Source organism: Seriola aureovittata, chromosome 2, assembly GCF_021018895.1.
Source record: "Seriola aureovittata isolate HTS-2021-v1 ecotype China chromosome 2, ASM2101889v1, whole genome shotgun sequence".
In the NCBI taxonomy this organism is placed as follows: Eukaryota; Metazoa; Chordata; class Actinopteri; order Carangiformes; family Carangidae; genus Seriola; species Seriola aureovittata.
The window spans coordinates 838,887-859,811 of NC_079365.1; the positions used below are offsets into that span (position 1 = coordinate 838,887).

Genomic DNA, 20,925 nt, shown 5'->3' on the forward strand with positions numbered 1-20,925 from the left:
AGAGATGTTTCCTTTTTTCTTCAGTTCAGAAAAACAAACCAAGGATTCATGAGAGTCAGCTGGCTGCCACAGTGCTCAGGAGTGATTTCACAAATACCTCGTCCTGGACCAGGTCCCTGAAGACTGTCCTTTACGTCTCTTCAGTGTCCTTCACACAGCGTGACTCACAATCTCCAGATTTCATGTGGCACTTTCAGCTTGTCTATTTAAACCCTGGTTTGTGGGTAAGATGAATCATATCAACTAACACCACCAACACTATCATTTAGACTCAGTCCTCCTCCTTTCATTTTATTCCAGAGCCTGGTCTGCAGAGAAGGCCAGACTGAGAGATGTACTGTGCAGTTACATAGCACTGAGCCAACCTTGTTCTGGTCATACTAATCTATTATTGACAGGTGCTGAGTCAAGAGAGGGCTGAGTATCAGTACAGTGCTGCTTGACCTGAGTCTGACCTTCAGCTCTCCTGACCAGGTCTTTCTGACTGATCCAGTTCAGACATGATGAGTTTATCTCTTCAGTCAGTGACCCTGAGAAACCAGGTCTGTTCTCACTGTATATGAAACTCCTCAGTCACAGCAGTTCAAATGTTTTTCGGATGTCACTGGACGTTGCAAAACTGCAATTTTAGTCATAGTGTTTCAGGCTCAAACATCACAAAATGAAATCCTTTGGGACTGAGCCAGAGACCAGAAACCTCGTCATCATCTCTAACTCAACTTCAAGAGCTCTATCTCACAACCGGCACAAAGAGCAACACAAGTGTCTTTGCTAGTTTCAGACCGAGGCAGTTGTTATTTTCCCGTCCAGTGCCCACATTATTTAAATAGCAAATACACTTGCACCCATCTGAGCACCCATGGGTGTGTTGGTCTTAAAATGAGGTGTGGTCAACATTAATGCTTTCTTGAGGCAGTGGAAAGTGATTGACCACAAAAACCTGGTCTTTAGTCAGTGGTGCAGTATTTCACTGATCTGGCCTAAGGATCATATCACAATCTTTTTGGGGAGAATCACAATCCACGATCTTGCTCATCATCTGCAATCTGTGTCCACTCTGATTTTATTCTGAAAATCCTGACCGGAAGTTGTGTTTCATATCTTTCCACCACTTTGATTCTTCTGTCAGATGATTGTCAGCTTCCTGCTGCTCCTCACCCACAATGCTGTCTTCTGTTTACAAACTGTGTCGCTACCAATCTCACTATTTGCTCAGTTCATATGGACTATTCGTTTGGATAGAGATGTTATTTATGTATGAGCTGCTATATGTAAGTGTAATTTGAAAGTTTGGTCTCCACCTCAGTCTCCGCCTGGTTCATGAGGAGCTACACCAAACTCACCAAGGCTGCAGAGCAGAACCTGACCTGCTGCCTCCAGCTGCAGTTAGCGGGCTAGCTGTTTACAGTAATAGTTAACATGCTTAGGGTTAGCAGAGGCTATTTTGTCTATTTTTTCACTTATTGTTTTCATTTAACATCAGGCCTACATTTTTATATGCGGATCTGGAGAGAGAGCAAGAGTCACTTTCTCAGGACGTGAGCGAGGGGGAAGCTGATGGTTTAGTGATGAGGAAAGTCACTGTCGGCATGTGACGCATGACGCAGCCACTTCGCAAACTTTATTTTGTGAATACAAACTAGACCTTGATTTTGTTCTAAAATCACCCTCATTTATAATGACTAAAGAATCATAATACAGCCTAATAAATCTCAACTGTGGGCGGCTGTCCAGTCCAGTACACATGCCACACCGGTCTCTGTGGGAGCTTGTAGGCTAAGTCAGATCCAGGTGGAACAATTGTAAAAAAAAAAACAAAAAAAAAACCTCTGGCTGATAATAAACAATAACAACAAAATAACAATCCAATAAACCTCAGAGCAAACAGCTCTTGACATGAGAGGTGCAGGTGTGTGCTATAGGTGCATCAGGCGGTGCCGTAGTCAATCATTCTCTAATGTAATCCCCCACCCACCTTCATGCTTCATGGTACCCACCCACATCCCCACGGTTGTGTCCACTGTGTCCACTTCTGTCGTGTTTCCAGTGTGTTTCACCCTGTCTCACATTCAACTTGTGATCCTAGGGACAATTTATAGGTTTGAATGAATGATTTATGTGCTTGCGTGCATGTGCACTGTGATGTTGTTGTGTGATTAGATGCAGTGGCTTGGAGCCCAAGACAAGTTTCCCCAGCTCATCTTTCAACCTCCAGAGTCCTCACTCCTCACCATCTCATCATTAGACAGACAGACAGACAGACAGACAGACAAACAGACAGACAGACAGACAGACAGACAGACAGACAGACAGACAGACAGACAGACAAACAGAAAGACAGACAGACAGAGAGACAAACAGACAGACAGACAGACAGACAGACACACAGACAGACAAACAGACAGACAGACAGACAGACAAACAGACAGACAGACAGACAGACAGACAGACAGACAGACAGACAGACAGACAGACAGACAGATAGATAGATAGATAGATAGATAGATAGATAGATAGATAGATAGATAGATAGATAGATAGATACCCAGAGGTAAATTAAAATGTCATTGCAGCTGATTTAAAATACGATAAAATGCAGTAAAATACAAAAACAAAGACAAAAATACACAGGATTCAAGTATAAAATAAAAAAAGAGGTGGATTAATAAAAATAGATAAGTGTATTCATTACAAAGTCTAAAACAAAAACTGTTCTGATCCATAAATGAGCCGTGAACTGAAAAATAAATTTAGACCAACAAGCAATCAAGCAGCTAATTAGCACCCTGTGCTAACTCCACACCTCTGTGTTCCCCATGTAACTGCCACCACTGAGCTGAGTGACCATATGCAGGGAGAAACACAATAACTGTATCACTGACGGGATGGAGAACATGAGTGATCACATGGAGACATACTGAAGGAGGTGGAGCATAATGGTGAGTCCTCAACCAGGACCTAGACCTTGGCCCTGGGGACAGATAAAAATCTCCAGGCTGCCTGCTGTGCCCTCAACCAGCCATTAGTGTCCCCTCCACTTACGAGGGGGTCTGAGAGCAGGATGACTTCATGCACACTGTGTCTGACTTCATCGGCACACAAACACATCTATTCTGTGTGTGTGTGTGTGTGTGTGTGTGTGTATGTGCCTGATCATTAGGGAACAATAGCAGGTCTATGAGTCCCTCTTTCCACTTGCCCTGTTAAACAGAGAACCATTTACATGAAGTGACTACTGTACCACTACAGCATCACTCACACACCCTCTCTGATCAGTCACATGACTCCGGTGCAGACCTGAGCTCCAGCCTCTTACTCAGTACGATCCATGAGACAATAATCAATACCTAATCCAGAACAAGCAAGTGGTAGACCTGAACCTTGTGTTCATGCTTTAATTTACAAAAACAGACTCACATCTGCAGTCTCTTTCATCTCTACCTTTATCAGTAAAGATAATCATGATCCACTCTGGTACTGGACACATTGACACATGATTGTAATGAATATATGTTGGACCTGACTACAGAGGAACCAATTAGTCAACAATTAGTTTTAATATTGAATTAACTGTTTCAGTCATGTTTAAAGCCGGCTTGGTCCAATATTCAATATTGACTGTCATGATATTACCTGCCACATACAATATTTTTCATGTCAAATTTTTTTTTTTACAGTTTTGTACAGTCTGTCCTGCTGTGGAGTCCATCCCTCATTTCACTGTTCTGCTTAATGTACATTGAACCTTGTCATGTGACAAATTAAACTTTCAACTGTCTTGTATATCACAATATTTTTTGCTGGACTGTAATGACGTTAAATTGTGAATGTTGTCCAGTTTTTCTCTGTTCTCTAAATTGTAAACTGAAAGTAGATGAGAGATCGGTTGATCCACAGCTGATGCTAATCATTTTTTGTGTTTTGTTATGGCAGCTGGTTTAGTGGTTGGTCAGTATGTTGTTGAGCTCCTACAGCAGCAGCGTCACCTGACAAAAGGACCACAAAAAGTCAACAACATGGTTTTACTTTGTTCAACAGAGCAGAACAAAAAACTCCCAAAGAGAAATGCAGCAAGTATCCTACAGTAAGAACAACTGAATTACACAATGTAATTATTAATAATTTTACATAACACAATTATTAACAGACTGGCAAAAAATATTAAGTCTATTCCATAGGATAAACAGTGCAAATAGTCTAATAAATAAAAGGCAATATGTCTCAGAACAGAGACTCAGTTTCATTATGCAAACTGAAGAATAATGGGATTTTATGGCGTCATGCATTGCTGGTGGTGTGTGTTCTATCAGTCTCACACTTTGTAAAAGTTCCACACGGCCGACATGTGGCCTGTGAACAAGGTGGGAGGCGGGGCTACACCACAGAGCACACAGAGTAACCCTAACCCACCTGAGTATTAACCACAGGTGATCTGTTCTAAGGTGGTCGTGACTAGAATCATTAATTCACATCTACTGATAACGTATTTCTAATGAAAAAATCTTGATCGGTGGCTGATCAATTGGGGCATCCCTATTATTTAGTTATTTGTTATTGAAATCTGATTAAGATCAGAAAATATATGGATTAGTAAACTAGACTGAAAACCTGACCCAGCAGCTCTGATATCAGTGCTGACTCTCAGTAGTGATTAGTGTCTCCTCTGACTTCCTGTCGTGGCAGCAGATAGAGCTGATTTATAGCTGAGCTCAGGCCACAGAAGGGTGCTGGGTGGGATAAGGTCAGGATGCACCCTGGGCCAAGGATCAACAGCTCAGAGTCCAGAAAGTGACCCAGCACTAAGTGACACACATGGTCCTACTGTCAGACATCAGCTTTCCTAACCTTGTCATCGCTCCCTCTTCCCCTCACATCCACTCAGTCAGAAAAAAACAACTGTGACACGTGACAACAACAAACAAAGAAAACACTTAACAACAGTCACTATGTTTATTGTAGCCAGAAACTCAAATACCATCAAGAAATCCCTGTCTGTGACAGAACTGTTCATATAACAACAGTAAAGTTTGTTCTCTGGCCCCACTTGGGCCCCCATTGGCCCCAATGGCCCCTAATAAAATTGTCACTGGCCCAGCAGCCAAAACTGAAAATAACTGCTTTTTTTCACATAATTTAAAGCTCCCTATAGTCTAGAGGTAGATGTTTGTGTGTTGTGTGATTATAGATCAGCTCTAGCTTCTATATTAATACTGTGAAAGTATCAAAGCCTCAGTCCACAGAGAAATGCACACAGCCTGTATTCAGAAGAAGAGGAAAATATGGAGCTCTAATAATTATAGGGATGTATACTGCAACACTTAAAATGACATTTCAACCATTCACCTATATTATAATTCTAATAATCAAAGAGTACAGTACATCGTAAGGATAGCAGTAGTAGTAGTAGTAGTAGTAGTAGTTATTATTGTTGTATTGTTGACACAAACAATCTGAATAGCGAGGCATCCACAAATTTGGCAGGAATGGGAACAATAAATCAAACGCACCCTTCCAGATGTTCTAACAACACCATCATCTGATGCCAGTCTCAGGTCAGGGAGGTCACATCACATGTTCAGACTGTGTGTGTTGTTTTAGTAAGACTCAACAGTATGAAACATCAGGACTTATTTAGTCTCTACTTGTTAAAGAAATGACTGCCTGTTAAAAACCCACAGGACTGGACATTACACAGTCTGCTACAGTGACAGGTGATGTCAGGTAGTCTCAGTGTTAGCTCAGTACTGTCTGTTGTGTCATCCTAATATTTGTGTCTTACTGCTGAAATGATCAAAAACAGATGAATGTCACAGATCAACAATGGCTTCAGAGAGAGAGGACCAATGTATGATCATGTCAGTGTTTTCACATTAATATATTAATACCAGACACTAAATTTTAAACTGCCTCAGAAGTTACTATAGCTGCTTATCTCAATACAGCTGACCACAAGTACCTGAGCAAAGTGTCCCATAAGAGGACTAACATTACTGCTGTGCTATGACACCTTAAATAAGAGTCTAAACAGTATAAAGAGTAGATGTAAAAGTGGTTCTGAACTTTAATTTACCTTTGACATATTACATGTTGATCAACCAGTCACTAAAGTGTCCCATTTCCAAGGTCCGTTTAAATGTGTCCTTCCTTACCTGGACAACGAAGGCTCCAACAGCTGGATCTTTCGTGGACCAACCTATCCCAAGATTCACTGCGTGCCGGTAATGAAAGCAAACAACACTGACAGAGAGCCGGAGGATTACACTATGACATGTAAATATTGTGTTTCAGCTCAGTTCAACAACTAACTGTACAACTGTTAAAACCAAAGGCCTTAAAACCGCAAGGTTTCGAGAAAAAAGTTATATGTTGTCAAGGTTGCTATGCAACAGGAGCCGCGCTTTGTTACACAACAGTAAGGGTAGAACAGCTGGTGATGCAAAGTGAAAATCCTACATAGACCAGACCGTCTCATTTTAGTTCGGCCTATTCACGGTCTACGACGACTACGAAGTGCCACACCTTCACAGACCACGTCCTCTGTAGGATGCGTCCCCTGAACTGGGACACAGATAATTCCAGTACGTCTACTGTCACACCAGCAACAGTGAACACAGGTAGTGATACACTGGGTGTGTTTCGGTCTGTTCACTGAAACTCTGCTCGCCGGATTTTAATTTCCTGGTTCTCAGTTCAGTGTCATTCATGCTGTACGGCAAGCTTTGGGACGCCCTCAACTTTCTACAATGGAAACAGGAAATTCATTGTTACCCAAAATAATGTGTGATTAAATCAATATTTATCTAAAAGATAATCTTATACACAGCATTAACAAAGCTGTCGATGTGCGGGCAGTGACATGGCCCTGAACACATTCATGGCAGTTAGCTTGTGAAAGGAAAATTATTAATTAAGTAAAGAAAAATTAAGTAAAAATTCACTCACGTGCTATTTTGGCCGCATTCTGATATTGCTGATGTCACACCGTGGTGGGGTTGTCTTGTCTTGGGTCTTTTTTGTCTTGTCATTTCCTGTTTTATTTTGAAAGAAGTAACTCTCCTCTCGTTTCAGGTCACTTGCCCTTCCTCATGTGTCACCGGTCTGATTGTCTTCCCTGATTCCCGATTGTGTTCACCTGCTCCTCATTACCCTCATGTGTTCAAATAGTCTGCGTCTCCCCTTGTCTTGTGCCAGTGTGTTCGTCTTGGTTCATGTGCGTTCACCCCAGCCGTCTTCACAGCCACAGTTCTTGTCGGTTTCCTCCAAGTGAGAGATTTTTTGTTGTAAGTTTTATATCTTAGTTGAATTTCCTAGTTAATGTTTGCATAGCCTTTTGTTTCCTCCGTGTGGAGTGATTTTTATTTACTTACCTTTTTATATCATAGTACCTCCAGTTTTAGGAGAGTTTTTTGTTGTTTCTATTTCTTTTTTTTGTTCCTTTTTCCTCTGAAGCTACAGTGATTTTCTGTTTATGTTCCATGTAGTCTTTTTCCTCCCTTATTGGAGTGATTTTTATTTTTGGTATTGATTAACCCTGCTTCTTCGTGAAGAAGCACGTCATAGATAATATTTCATAGCCTGCTTTTTTTCTCTGCCTTGGAATTAAACCGGAATTACTAATAAAGACTCTGATACCCTGCATCTGCGTCCTGTGTATAAGTCTGGTTGTGACAGCTGAACATGTTTTCGTTTGCCGTCTTAATCTAATTATATTGTTATTTTTTAATTTTGTTTAATTTTCAAATATCAAGTCAAGTAAAAAAACACTTCCTATTTAACCTCTAATTTCGTCATGTGTGGGTGAAAATAGTCTATCAAATGTCAGTTTGAGGTCATTTAGGACTTGGACACTCAATGTGGCGGACCCTTCCCATGAAGGCGCACACGGAGTGAGAGTGGGTAGGGGGACCGTGTAGGAGCCGGATTGGAATCGGGCCCTTTTCTCTTATTGGGTATTGTTTTCTCACTTGGGAGTTGGCTTTGAATTCTATGAAAGAAAGCAACAACTATGCTGCGTTGGTAGCTGCACATGCACCAAAGTTGTGCTGGCTAAATATTAGTGGAAATGTACAGATGCGTACCCATTGATTTCCCATGTGGGTAGATGGAGGAGAGGGTTGGGGGGTTGGATCTGTTAAGTATATTATGTGAAGTTAATAGAAATATTCAATAAAACAAAATATTTTGTTAAAGGTCACACGTATTTGTTGTTTGTCACATGTAGTAAACAGCAGTTAATACTGGCCCTTTTCGTCCTTCTATCACCACAAGTATATTTCCAGAGCTATGGGAAACACTGAATGTGAAATCTTTAAGGAGGATTGTAATAGGTGTGTGATTAGAGTGTAGCAGGAGACGCACACACAATGAGAAATACACCCACACAGAAAAACCTACTTGTCCCAGTCTCACCAGTCAACATTAAAGTAGATCAGTTCCCCCACCCACCCATTCTATTCCAGGCTCTCCTGAGACCCCGACCCAGACACCATGAACTACGGAGTCAGGCATTGGCGCCGCCAAGGTCCCTGTGGAGAACCAGCGCTGGTAATATTGTTCTGACTGTCCCTGCTCATCTGTCACACTGCAGAAGACGGACAGGGACAGACGGGTGAGGCACATTTCAGCCTTTCAGGACAATTTATATTCCAAATCCAGTAAGTTTACCCACCCATAATGCACCTGTGCTCTTTCCTGTTTGACCTTCTACAGGTCCAGAGCTCAAAGAAACACAAAAAAGACAAAACAGATTAATAATAGACTAAAGGCATGATGACTCAAGGTTGGACTCATCTCTAACAATTTCAGTCAGTGGGTAAGTGTCACTCGGTGAACCACAGGTGCAGGTAATGACTCCTGCAAACTAACATCAAATCCCCACCATGGAATTCAGGTAAAACATGGTCATGGTCACCATTACATAGTTTGTACTGACTTAATTTTTTCACTGTCAAATATCCCATCACAATATCTTCATCACAAAACCTTCATCACAATGTTTGTTATTGTTTTTTAAAATAACTGCTATTTATTATTTTATTTATATGAATAAATAACATAAACATTTTTGATAACTTTCAAATATAAACTATATATAAATATAAAATCTCTTGTTCAAAAATCCTCTAAAATGCATAACTGATCAGGCAAGAGAAAAGATCGGTACAGTCTTCATGGCCACCATCTCAGAGTCTCAGTTTGAGGCAGCAAAACCTCGATCCGGCACAGACCCTCAGCAAAGCTCAGCTCTGGTCGATCTGTCTCTGAAGGTCTGTGTACGCTGTTCACACTGCTCTTCACACTGCACTCACACACAGTCCAACAGATCATTACAAACAAACATAAAACAAACAGAGCATGCTGTTAGCATGTCCAGACCAAAGGTCAAAGGGTCAGCTCCAGAGGATCAACCAATGGACACCAGACAACCGGAGAATATAGACAAAATCTCCAGTTTGTAACAATAAGACTCTGTCTAATGATATTTGATTGTTTCTTATAGAGGACAAGTAACAACAAAAGGACTGATTAACACTAAGGTGTGAATCCTGCTCTGTCTGTGCCATGCATGAACACACACACACACACACACACACACACACACCAACCTCCCTTCCTCTGTCCCTCTCTAGATAAGAGTCATAAACTACAACCCACATTCCAATCCTGGGTAGTGACCAGCAGAACTCTCTTCACAGACACAGATCTGAGGAAGAATGTAAAATTAAATATCTAGCTGTTCTGTAACTCATGAGATGTTCCTATGTAATAGTTTAATCCCAAACTTCTATCCCATAGAATGTTTGAAATGTAACATGTAGACTTTAAGACAATGTCCTTCATGTGACCATACTGTCAGCATCCTTCACACAAGGTAACACACTACATGACATCCAGCATGTCCATATTATTATTATTACAGTCAAAGAACTGCTGTGTAATCCACATTTATAAACTATTAGCTTTGGGAAATATTTATATTGTTGTTTGATCAATTAACCACTTGCATCATGATTAATTCCAGGTTTGAAGGATGTAATATGAAATCAACACTCCTATTACTCCTCTCTGTCATTATTAGTGCAAGTAGTTTTATGTTATTTCATTTAATGTTTTGTGGTCATGGTGGAAGACGGATGTGCGAGTTTCTAAGTAAACTCTAGATTTTAAATTATTCCAAAGTTCAGTGGAAAATTACTCTCTTCTCCAAGTGGAAACACAGGAGAAGATGGGTGACGCCCCTGAAACATGCGCCAGCACCCAGGGGATAAAACAGTCTGAAGAGAAGATGAAGACAAGGTCAGAGAAGTCAGAGAAGAAGAAAAGCCAGAAAAAGAATAGGTCAGAAATGTTAGAAACGAGAAAAGTTAGAAACTCGGCGAGATGCTAAGGAGGAAGACGATGCAGAAACTAGAAGCTGAGATCTTTGCTCAAAGCTCAGAGTCCCGGCTCAAAGCCCGGCTCTGTAGCCATGGAAACTCTTAGCTCTAAGCTGCTCGCCACAAACTCATGGCTCTTAGTCATTCTTGCACTTTTCGCATCTTTTATTTTTCTTTGCCAAAACAACACAAGTGCCTCAGAGTAATTTTGTAACTTTTGAATCATCATCAAGTTTTCCTTTTTGAAGATTTTGACAACTTTAGAGTCATCTGGTCAACGCCGGTCTCCTCTAAAGTTATCCAGCCAAAGTGAAGAGCATTAGAGTTTATTTCGCATCAACCCGCAAGAGACGCCAGCAGAGACACATCTGCACGACCTCCTGCAGAAAAGCCGAGCAGAAATCAAGAGACAGAAAGTCTCCTGGCAAACTCCACCAGAGCTGAACCGCTGAGACACCGGCAGAATCCGTCATCGTGATAACGGGACACGGCCTCCAGGAGAATCCACCTAGATCCTGTGTCTCCAGGGTTACCACGGCAACCACAGCCACCTGGGTTCCAGCCGAGGGTCTTCAGCTACAGCGCAACTCACAGTAGGCCGGTCTTAACACTCTGCTCATGACTGGGTTGAGGTTCAAATATAGCAATATTTAATTATCAAACCTAATTCGTAGATGTAGCATCATTAGCTGTATAGCCATAGTGTATAGCCATAACATATTCTCTCCCACCATCATCACACTGCTCATTTCATTATTATTTTCATCTTTATGATTATTACACCTTGCATTTACTCTGTAGATAGTAGTTTAGTTAATAAACTCCTTTATTTACACCCAGCTGTTGTCCTGTTGTATTCTTTTGACGTAGAGACTGGAGATCCATTGAATCGAGAAGTCATGGCTTCTGATATGAGATTGATAAATTTGGCAATGAAGTAATTCATTGTTGTCCTCCCAGAGGACTGGTGCCCCATTTCAACGAGAGTAAATTCTAAAATATGTCGTTAACGCTACATATTGTTTGAGCTAATATCAGCAGTTGTTTACATTGAAGGCAGTCAGTAAGAATCTAGCTGTATAAATCTATAAATTAATCAGCATTATACCTACAATGTCACCCTTACATTATACCTAGCAAATAAATAATATAACTGACAAAAATGAACATCATGAAACACATGGCCCTTAGTTTCAGAAACAGCCTCAGAGTGGAGCAGCGACACGTCCCTCATCATCTCCTGATGTTTCTGAGGATGTGAGACAAGGTGAGCTCATATAGTGACATATCACGGATTATTATTTCCTGTTTAAATGTGGCATGAACAATTCATCAGTGTCTACCCTAATAAGCACTATAGAGCCATGTGTACAATTGTCTGCCCAATAATTTGTAAAAGATTTCTTTAAAGAAGCGTGAGATACATGGATCAAGAGAGGAAGGGGCCACAGAGACTGCTTTTGTATAGGGCCCAGAGTTTTGTGCTACACCCCTGTTAGTGAGAGCAGGACTCAGAGACAAAGCCTTTTGAAACTCCATCACAGAGTTCAGAGACGACCAGCAGAGATGAGTGAGTTCATCTTGTGTGTGGTTGTTTTCTGTTGAGACTGCAGAGGTTGTCATGTTGGTACGATAGTGTTCTGCCCAGAGCCTGTGTGCAGTAGCTCACTGTCTGCTTCCCTGAGCGTGGGTGGCCATATTTACATAAAGTGGTGTTATTACAGATTTGAGATCAGACAGTACTGGCGTTCAGTCATTCTGTGTGTGACGGCACTGACAGGAAATGCTGAGAACCTACACTGCAGCTTTATATTCATGTCAAATGTTATGTCTTAATTTCAGTCATGAACTGTAACTGAAACAACGCTGAGAAGACTGAGGCCCAGCTGTGGGAAGCTGTAGGACATGTCCCCCTCCCTTTTCAAGATACATTTAGGGTTTCAGTTTGATTCAGATAAAAACATTGATATGGCATCTAGGATGATTGCAAGAATTACTGTACTGTACTAATTAAGCAGCACAGAATAACTAGTGGGCTTCTTTCTGTCCAGGTTTCTCCTCCTCTCAGGGCATAAAGGCTCCTGCTGTCCCCTCTGAGATCACTGGTTCAGTCGGCTCAGTCTGACCAGCGAGAAGAGACATGGTACCAAAAAGACATAAAGTCCTGGGAAAAGAAAAGATGGACGGGTACTGTGAGCAGGTTATGGAAGACACTAAAACCAGCTGCTGGAAATAAATGCCCACTCCCCCCGTGCTGACTGAAGAGGATAAAAATGGATGTTTAAGTTATTTTATCCCCCAGGACTGAACGTGCTCCATATATTCACTCATATTACCCCGACTCTGTGGTAAACTGAGAAAATACAAGGCCGTGATTCCACTCAACCTTGAGTTTGTAGGAAATGACACAATAATTATTGCAGATTTGCAGACTCATTTCTATCTAGCATAGAATATTTTCTTTTTCCCACTCTCCCTGTTTATGTTGTTAAACCTGAAACCTGTAATAAAGCCCCACCGACGCACACACACACACACACACACACACACACACACAGACCCTGCTCTTACTGTCTATGGAGTGGACTGTCTTTTTCATGTAAGGACGGACACGAGTGACCTCTGGTGACATCTAGTGAAGGTTCGTCACATACAGGCAGAGAAATGTACAGTAGCTCATCCACCGTTGCATCAGGTGTGTTTTGTACGCTGCAACCTGGAGCCCACACACAGAGTTAATTACATTATACCAACGTGGGTTAATGATGAAAATGGACCATTATCCAGCTGATTGTTCTCAAAATCAATCTGACATGGACAGAGCATCATCTGAACTGTCATTTAGAAATTCAGTTTCAGGTCAGTCAGGGTCAGGGTGGCGGTGGTCAGGTGAATCCCATGCTCTGATCTTTAACTTATATCATGTGTAACGGGAATAACTACATAGACACGCTTTTTGTTTTGAAATCTGTTTTTTAGTTTTTTTCTGTTTTTTTTCAAGGTCAATGAGAAATCGTGTTGAATAATCGCGATCTCAATATTGATCAAAACAAACATGATTGTGATTTTTGCCATAATCGAGCAGCCCTACCTCTAGCGTTTCAGTGGACAGAAACCCTTTATGTCTTAACAGATCTTTTATTGCTGGGCTGCAGTATCGTCTCATTTCCAGTTGCTGGTGTTTCTGTTGTTTACATGATATTCAGATTTGCTAGTTTCTTCTGCCTCCTTCAGTAATTATGATACGTCAAGACAGTAGTTTATTTGCCATAATGTAGGTGAGGTTCAGTAACTGCACTTCCCTGCAGCTTCAGAGCAGCCAGGAAACCAGCCTTTTGGTTAAGGTTAGTGAAAGATGCTCAGTTAGCATTAACAGAGACCTTACTGTGGAGGTTTCTCCTCACTTCTTGGCCTTAGCATGCTAACATGCTTATGTCAGAGATGAAAAAGTCTGAGGATCATCGAAGGATGAATGTAGCAGTTTATCTAGTTGGTGTAGAGATATTTCAGACTGGAGCGACAGACTGACCAAGAACTCAACATCCATTTCATTTGAACCTGAAGAATACACCAAACAACACGGTGGACACAGTGCTCAGCCTGAAGCTCATCTTGTCCCGTCAGTTCAGGGAAGAATTCATGAATGCCATCGATGTGCTATAAAAGCATGAAAGACAAATGAAAATTTCTTTTTTAAAAAGCTGCAGAATTTGAGTGTGGAATTTCAAATTTCCCTTTACAGACATGGTCATAGATCAGCTGTCTGAGCATAAACTCCATATCGCCACATCCATCTGACTGTCAGAGGTCCAGCAGTCATGACAGGCTGCTGAGGCTCACATCAATCTGACATGGACAGACTGACCTCTCTGATCTCTCCCCTTATTAGAACACAAAGAGCTGTTGAGCTGGCTCGGCACACTAACACGAAGCTTCTCTGAGTGAGGAAGGCCTAAGAAAAAGCTTCACTGTTTCACTCCACCTCAAAGCACGTGGTCTGAAGCATGGATGGAGTCTGCTCCATTCAGCTGGAGGATCAATAGCAGCATTGATATGGAGACAGGAAGCAGCTGAGGAGCAGACTGTGTGGCTGGAAGACTGAGGGACCTAAAGGTCTCTTACTTCTCTTTAAGATTATGACTTGCTCCAGTATGAAAGCTACAGTATGTGACTTTGTCCCATCTAGCCAATCAGAGAAGGAGAAAGTCAGAGGTGGGAGCTCATGGCTGTCAATTAATACAATAAACAAACGATACTGATCTACTACCCCTCTCGCTCCAAGGCTTACAGCTAGTATTAGCTGCTGGAGGATATCGCTCATGCTGACACAGGCTGGAGAGTTCAGAATTCCTACATTAGCTGAGACAGTGAATATAACACAGGATGTAGGTGAAGGAGAGGGAGGGGTAGGAGGAGCTTTTGATCTTGAGTTCCACAACTTTCATATTGTAGCTTCAATTATGTCATCATCTCAAGACAGGAAATGGTGCTAATCATTGAAGCTCATTGTCCAACTGTGACACATGAACCACAGTGTGTGTGTGTGTGTGTGTGTGTGTGTGTGTGTGTGTGTGTGTGTGTGTGTGTATGTGTCTGTGTGTGTGTGTGTGTGTGTGTGTGTGTGTGTGTGTGTCTGTGTGCGTGCGTGTGTGTGTGTGTGTGTCTGTGTGTGTGTGTGTGTGTATGTGTCTGTGTGTGTGTGTGTGTGTGTGTGTGTGTGTGTGTCTGTGTGTGTGTCTGTGTGTATGTGTCTGTGTGTGTGTGTGTGTGTGTGTGTGTGTGTGTGTGTGTCTGTGTGTATGTGTCTGTGTGTGTGTGTGTGTGTCTGTGTGTATGTGTGTGTGTGTGTGTGTCTGTGTGTATGTGTCTGTGTGTCTGTGTGTCTGTGTGTATGTGTGTGTGTGTGTGTGTGTGTGTGTGTGTCTGAGCTGTAACCAATACATAGGTTGTCCACCAGAGAGCACTGACTGAGTTTATATTTAGCAGCACTTCATGGACACGACTGTCATGTGGTTACGTTAAAAGACCTAGTGATGCTGGTGTCCCTCTTTTAGACCACACTCTATTCACTGATTTCATTATGTCAGACTTACATTAGAACAGGCTTATGGACTCCATGTCCTTCACAAATGGGTTTCATCATGGAGTGACTCCTCTCAGTCTTGAGAGAAGCCGACATCCCAGAGGAGAACAGAGGAGGAGGAAGATGATGAAAGTCCACCGTTATTACCAAAATCCGTTATGATGAAACGATTCTGTCCTGAGACAACATATTCAAACTGTGACACTGACACACAAAATGACAGACAACCACAGCCGAGTTCAGCTTCTGTACACTCATAAAATCATCAGCAATCATGCGACTTTGGCTGAGTAAGAAAGACTGCTCTTACCCTCATGGTCCTTTACCAATTAATCACAACACTCTGTCCCTGCTGTGTTCTCCTGTGCACTGGGACCAACAGATGAGCTTGAGTTCATCAGAGTGTGGTGCTGCTGTAACTTCAGTGTAGAGGATTGTGATGTTTAGGGCTGTCCCAAACGATTATTCTGTAAACGATTAATCTAACGATAATTTTTTTTATTAACCTAACAGTAATTTTATTGCAATTATTTTCCAGTTAGTCATTTAATATAACAATTTGCCCCGTCCAACACACACAGAGTCTGCAGACTACCGCACTGTCGGTGTCAAGATTAGACTCTGGAGGACCGTGTACGAGCCTTTTTTGCCGCGTGTTGCTCCACACGCTCCGTCGTGCCGCTGGTAGACGCCGCCGTGTTGTTCAAATAGATTACACAGACGCAAATCATTCACGTAGTCAATGACTTCAATTACGTCACCGCGTTGTCCCAGTCCGTGCGCTGCGCTTGTATCCGGGTAAACCAAAGACGATGGATATAAACGGTCCCATTAGAAAGTTCCGGTTTTGTTCTATGAACATTTACTCTGTGTGGTTTTACACGACGCGTCGACACTAAAATTCCACGTCGAATAATTTTTATAATCGACAACGTCGATTACGTCGGATAATCGTCCCAGCCCTACTGATGTTTATTACATCCTCACTGTTGTCTGCTCTCACCTCAGACACACAGCTGCGCTCGTTAACCGGAGCTGTTGTAACCTGTAACCGTCTGTTTACACAGCATACACTGTGATGGGCGTAGCCGCCGTGACGTCACCAACAGGTTTCTGAAGAGTGGTTTTGAAGCTCAGGCTGTACCACCATCGCCATCTTGGCAGTACCTTACTCCACCCCTAACTCCTGGCTAATCCAAATATGGAAAAAGAGGACCCTAACCCTAACCCTTAAGGTAAATGCCGGCTTGTGCCAAGTATACGATCACCCAACTGTCACTGAAAGGGGCCACGCCCTCAATTACTCATGACTTTAGGCCTTAATAAAATGTAAACAGGTGAGTTATATCAACAGTTGTCATGAAGGAGGAAATTAGCTCTAGAGACCAAAACTGTTTTTGTACCAGGCTGTAAACATGTTTATTTGTTTAAAAAAAAAAAAAAAATTCCAAGAATCAGAAAAATGCTGAATGTTGCAGCTGATAATTGGCCGGGCTGATAATCGGTCAATCCCTAATTGTTAGCATCATAAGCGTTGTGGTGCTACAGAGACGCCCAGGCCAACAAATCATATTCTCCAGACGTAAAGGAACAGGTTGGTTTGGTACATGACCAATCAAAATCACATCATCATCATTTTTATATTTTTTTTCAGTAAAAATGCAAAAACCATTCCAACTGAAATTGCAATATCAGCCAAAATAACTGCAATATGATTTTTTTGCATATCATTCAGCCCTAATGACCCAATTGTTCAATGACCTAACAGGTAAAACTCCTGAATTCCTGAATGAAAACAAAATAGGGTGTTTATTATAGAAGCTAATATCAAAAAGATAAAAGACTAACTAAACCACCACAGACACACAAAAGACTATTAACATGAAGTAATTAACTCTAAATTGATGTCTAAATGTATCTGCACAACAACTAATCCACCATTGTCTAACATTAATTCATATATGACAATTTATATTGTCAATGAAATGACAAGCTAACACTGGAAATGAGAGGACGTGCTATCAGCTAGCTAACATCTTTTTACCCTCCAGACGAACGGCCACTGCCTCTGACAGTGGCGAGGAGCTCTATGGGGAACACAATGTTGACACCTACTTCATCACTAGTCTCTGACTTAAAAATCACTGGCTGAAAAATCACATGTGAGCAGCCAACACCTGTTTACAAAGTTCAGAAATGTTTATAACGTGTTCAAAGTGAATGCAGTTGATTTAAATAGAAAATAGATTGATAACATTCTTACTGTTCTCAGATCATTAATGCTGAGTTTCTGCTGAATAGAAGCAGATGTGGAAACAATGTATTTTTAGATCAATTAAATAAAAATATGTTGTCATATCTGACTACCTCAGCACTGACACAAGTTCAGACTCCAGAGCGTACAGTCAGAATATAAACACAGAGCTATTGTAGTGGGCACAGAAGTAATTGGTCATCAAACTGAACTGTTACATGAACACAAAATAAGAATTACTGTCTTCTTTAAGTCTGACTTGGACAAATTATTTCTCTTTTTATGTTAATATAAAATATAATATGTTGTAGATCTGATGTCCACAATGTTTTTGATCTGTAAATCTTTAATCATACATCTGATCTGTCAGGAGGAATATATTCATGTATGTACATACTTCATAAAATGTGAGCGAGGAGTTGTATCAGTCTTGACTGATGACGCCAGTGAAGTCTATCAGAACCAGAAGTCAAGAATAAGCTGAGGACAGGAACACCCAGGCACCTGGACCAGTTTCCAGTTTTTAAAATAAAACATGATTAAAACAATAAACAGCAACTTCCACAAAATCTTTTCTGTGACTGTCAGTGTGACAGAGGGGGGCGTGTTCAGATTAACATCCTCCTGCAGGTTAAGACTGTGCTTCAGTTCTACTGTGGGCAACAGCCTGAGATATCATGAAACATGTGTCTAGCAGGTTTAGGCTAAGCATAATAACATTACCAAGGAATAACCCAACCATGTTAACAAGTACAAGATGAAGAAACTGTCTGTTAAAAACAAAAAAAAACAATGCTACAAATTAGGTGATGATTAGGTTATGATTTTGGCTTCCAACGATTATGAAAACATGATAATCGAGATAAAACTGTTATTGTGCCACATTCTGTTTCACAACAAATTTAATCCACTCTACAAAACCCACGCCTCCATCTACTATATTTAATTATATACAGTATATATATGTACATTATTATATATCTCATTTCTTAATTTATAATTTAATTTGTTTTTCCGTTGACTGTATTTAAAGTTAAAGATAGTCCATTGTTGAAATGACAAAGTTTTTTTTTTTTAAACTAAATGCATGGTATTTCCAAAGTCAATGAGTAATCGTGATAAATAATCCTGATTCCGATATTGATCAAGATAATTGTTTATGATTTTTTCCATAATCGAGCAGCCCTACCACAAATACACATGATTTAAATACAATAACAACTAAACTAAATATAATAATCTACTTGTTTTGTTATTTTATCCGTGTAAAGCACTCTGTGATCTCTGTTTTGATAAGTGCTACATAAATAAATAATAAATAAACTGTATCATTATCATTATCATTATTATTATCACATTCCATTGGTATTTTTACACTGTATTAAAGATAATATAACCGATTGTAAAACAGATTGGGTCAACAGAATACTGTACTATAGGTAGAAGGAAAAGATGTGACTGTACATGAGGACAACACATGATCTTCACCACCAAAGCATTTCTGCCAACACATTATGTCACCACTGAAGAAAACATATTGACCCCTTAACTCAGATCTACATCTCAAACAACTCCACACAGACTCACATCAGATCCCATGAAGTCTTCAGAGATGGTATAAGAGCTGATGGGGAGGCCAGGAGGCAGGAAGATATTATTGAGACAATTATCACTATGATACATATACAGTGGGCTCCAAAAGTCTGAGACCACTTTCCCATTCACCTCAAAGGGAATGTGGTATGTATTCAAAATCACATTCTCTAGGCTGAAAAAAAAAGTTCTCAACATGCATCATTAATTAATATCTATCTATCAAAACAGCACACACAGGTACCTGGGTGTTCCAGTCCAGTCCACACCCCCCACCCCCACCCCACCCCACACACACACAGACACACACAAAGACCCTGTCTGGTATCTACCGCTCAACCTGACTCATTGCCCCAGATGAGCCTCAGCATCAACCTGATGAGAAACCTGAGCCTCCAGCAGAGTTCACAGGCTCCACGCTGACTCCAGTTCAGTATCCTGAGATGCTCCCAGCAGTAAACACATGAACATGCCTCTGTTAGGAGCAGGGAATGTCCACACACTCAATACACATGTAGTTACAAATAGGCCTCAAGGATGTGGTGTTTTTCAGCATATTAATCAATCAACAATGTAATCCAATACAATCAGTTCATTCACTGCTGCCGCGTGTTTTTATACAGACACAAGTAAAAAAATGTAACTGATATAAATGTGAATTATTAAAGCCGATATGGGGACAGACTACAAAAGAGGTCCTCGGTCTGGGTGTGTGTGTTTAGCGACCTGCAATGGGAGCAGAAATTTGTCATATTTTTGTATGAAGTTCGGTGTATAGAGGGAGGTAAGCCCACTGTAGCTCTGTCCGAGCCACACTCCTGCTACTGCGGCAAAAACACTAACAAGCGGGATCCCCGTTTAGAATGTGTGAGCCCGGGGAGCCAAGACCAGGTTTCAACAACACCCCGAAAACCCGCATCTGCTGCCGTGTTCTCCGGCTCTGGTGTAATGAGAGCGGGAGACTTACATTCACAAAGCCAGGGGAGAATAGAGGTGTGGGTTTGTTTACCTTGCTGAAATGCAGTAGTCTCCTCCGCAGGCAGCGGCAATGCGGAGCCGCGGATGATGCGCAGGAGGCCGGGTGATACTGCTCGGTCTGTCGGTGAAACCAACAGCGTGATTCAGATGCTGGATTCAGCGTTGATACTGTCCTCCGCTGCCTCTGTCCACTGTGTCCCTGTGTCCTGTCCTCTCTTCCTCTCCTCTCCGCTGTGATGTTTAAGTCTCTCTCTCTCTCTCTCGCTCTCTCTCTCTCTCTCTCTCTCTCTCTCTAATTTCTCCCTATCCTCCACATCCCTCCTTTCTTTCGATCACCTTCTGGTCTCCTCTCACCACTGTCAGTCAGAACACGATACAAGCAGCCAACTTCCGGTTTGCGTATTACAAAATTAAATGTGTCCCAAATACAGTTTTTCACAACAACCAGGCATAACCTGCAATTTTTGTATTTGTAAAGCCTTATGAATCAATATCTTTACGTTCAAAAATTTTTTAATATTAATAATAATCCACAGAGATTATGACCCAACTCTTCACGAAAAATCAAAATTAGGTCCTTTCCTCACCACGTCTCAACAAACATGTCAATTTATAACATATGGAGGAAAATAACTCCTTTC

The 20,925-nt window shown here is 41.3% G+C and overlaps 1 protein-coding gene across 1 annotated transcript in view; it reads right to left on the minus strand.

Moving 5' to 3' along the window:
* Positions 1-20,632, minus strand: part of cntn2 (contactin 2) — a 62,832-nt gene extending 42,200 nt beyond the window's left edge. Inside the window, exon 1 of the mRNA XM_056400538.1 lies at positions 20,316-20,632. The gene's annotated coding sequence lies outside the window, so the exon portion shown is untranslated. The remainder of the gene's footprint in view (positions 1-20,315) is intronic.
* Positions 20,633-20,925: the final 293 nt, after the last annotated feature.